This window comes from Brassica oleracea, chromosome C4 (assembly GCF_000695525.1).
Source record: "Brassica oleracea var. oleracea cultivar TO1000 chromosome C4, BOL, whole genome shotgun sequence".
Taxonomy (NCBI): domain Eukaryota; kingdom Viridiplantae; phylum Streptophyta; class Magnoliopsida; order Brassicales; family Brassicaceae; genus Brassica; species Brassica oleracea.
Genome location: NC_027751.1, coordinates 26,125,207 through 26,128,408, shown reverse-complemented (window position 1 = coordinate 26,128,408; position 3,202 = coordinate 26,125,207).

Genomic DNA, 3,202 nt, shown 5'->3' with positions numbered 1-3,202 from the left:
CCTTAAATCTTGGATAAACCGTAAACCATTGGAAAATTTTAAACCCTAAATCATACATTAAAAACTAAATCTTAATAACACTAAACCCTTGGATGAACCCTGAACCCTTGGATAAATCATAAACTCTAAATCAAAAATATTTAAAATTAAACCCTAGAGTTTATGATTTATCCAAGGGTTCAGGGTTCATCCAAGGGTTTAGTGTTATTAAGATTTAGTTTTTAATGTATGATTTAGGATTTAAGATTTTCCAACGGTTTAGAGTTTATCCAAAGTTTAAAGTTTAGCGTTTAGGGTTTAGGGTTTAGTATTTAGGATATAGGGTTTAGTATTTTGCTGAAGACTTAACAATATTAATTAATTTATTTTTTGTAACTATTTTTATGTATTTTTATTATTTTATTTTAAAAATATAATCTAATTTGGATATTTAATTTTTTTTTTTTTAAAAGATATCAAATATCAAATTCTCAAACACTATTGGTTGGTGAATCTAGAGGTTCACCCTAAGGGGTGAACCCAAGAATTTCTCGTTAATTAGTCCTACGTGTCAGCCTCACATTGAAATTGAAAAACATGTTGGTCCAATTCAATTTTTATATCTCACTTGAAACATTTAATACCAACTATATGACATCATATGATATTAAATAAATCAATTTGGCTATTCATTATATATTATTTTCTTAACTAAAACCTACGGAATTACCTAATTTGATTATGATATATATAGTAATTAATGATTTCAAATAATGAAGATTAGCTAATAATCTGTATGCTTTCTATCATTTTTGTTTAATTCTTTACTATTAAAATAAATTACGCAATTACATTAATCATATATTAATAATTTAGATTTTTTTTTGTATTTGTTTTATTTTGAATTTTTCAAAACGAGTATAAATTAGTAAAACTGTTAAAAGTCTCACATAAACTTTTGTGATCAATGTTTAAATTTTTTTCTATAATAAGATACAATGATAATAAAATTATATAAATAAATAATTAATTTTATAATTTTATTTTAATAGGTGTTTATGTTAATATATATATACTTCATATCGTTTAAATTTAATTATATATCATATACGATAGATAAGACTGATTGTTTTGATTTATTTATTCTAAAATGATTGCGAATAAACAAGAACGGTCATTTGATTTATATGTGCAAGCCAATCTATTACATAATGGTAACTGATTTCTTATTTATTTAATATACAATTATTATTTTATTATTTCATAATATGCATAAAAATATAAAATATGTATTTATTCTGCACAAGGCGCAGATTTTAACCTAAGTATGTATCTCTTTAATAATTTTGAATGTTAAACATTTTCTAAACTCAGACCAAAATAAAAGAAAGAAATGAGAATTAACTCGAAAATCAATATTCATATCGAGCAATAACCAAAATGACACAAAAAGAAGAAAAACATCGAATACAAATAGGATTGACACGTGAACGTAAACTTCTCATAACCATAATTAACTTTTAAATTTCTAAATCATGATATAAAACCGAGCTGACATAGTTTCATTGTAACCAAATAGTAGGCATGAGATTTTTCGGATTAAACTTTAGGTTTTTATGGGATAAATATTTTTTTGACCTAAAATAGTTTTAAAAATGAGATCAGTTCATGAGTAAACAAATTATGTAATTAACAAAAAAGTTTTTAAAATTTCTTTTAAGGGCCAAATATATTAATTCGATCAATAATATAATTTTTTTTTTCATACGATATTTTAATTTTCGTATAAATTAACTTGCGCAGTCTTATCCTAGTCAAATGTTATTTTGTCAAATGAAGTCGTTGTAGAACGAACTTTTATCTAACAACCGATAAAAAGTTCTAGCAACCTAAATCGTTGGTAACCAATTGGTCAAACTCAAATGAGAACAAGGGACAGTGACACACGACCCACGATTTTGTCTTCATTTTATGATTTTGATGTCCCACTAGTCGTAAATGTATATCTATAAATGTTCATGCATCGTGAAATGGAATCTATGCATAATGTTGTGTTAAATGCGGACCGGTAACAAAACCACATAAACTAGCTGTTGGCTTAAATTTCTAGTACAGCAAACAAATACAATAGGTTTAAAACTCTTACAATTGATAGTTAATAGACAGATGGCACATGATTAGGTGACCTTTGAGATAAAACTAATAATGTCATAATATTTTTTTTTTCCAAAAAATAGTCACTTAGAATTCAAATGCAAATTATATTTGCGTCAAATCTAATAATACTAATTACAAAATTACTTGATCTTATAAATAATTTCATTTATTTTACATACTATTGGTTAAATAAATGTATTCAATAAGAGTATTAATATATTTTAATTATTTTAATATGTGTAAAAAATGTTGAAATTACATTATTTATAAAACAGATGAAGTATTATATATATCGTGGTTTTTTATTTAGAAAATTACAAGTTTAAAACGGTTAGTTTAGATTTCTAGTACATCAAACTAGAGATGTCAAACAGGTTTACCTATCCCGTTCCGTCCCGTACCGCGGCGGGTTAGTCGTCGAGCGGGCCACATCGGGCATGTTCCGCGCGGACTGCGGTCTTCAAAATGCCGGTCCAAACCCGTACCGCGGAATATATTGGCCTTCGCGGGCCGTCCCGCGGGACGCCTTGATGTGCCGTGGGGTAGCGCACCGGGCAAAACAGACATGCATGGCTTGATCATGGAAAGCAGTAAAGATATATGTTCATTGTTTGACTCATATCTTCCAAACCACGAGGCTTCTACGCATAAAATCACTTGGATAATGTTCTCAACTCAATTACGGAGCTCCTTGAAGAAGAATGAGATCAAACGGAGTTCATATGTGATAGTTATGCTATTTACAAATCAGGTGATCTTCAGTTCTCGCGAATTCAGACCACCCGAGAAGCTCGAAATGGCTAACCTTCTTTCTGATGAACCAACGGTCAATTCAATCATGACAAAGGTTATTATTCATGTTCTAAATGTTCAAGAAAGCATTGGGCTTGATGGTTTTCAAAAAGATTCAAAAACGAGCTTGTTGGGACCAAATGGAGAAACCGATAAAATATTGGCTAAGGGAAAAGATGGATTTCGACCAGGCCTCAAAGAGACATGTCTTGGACCATATCAGGAGCATATTCTTCACTTTTCAAAGTCTTGGTCGTGGCTATATGAAGAGGTA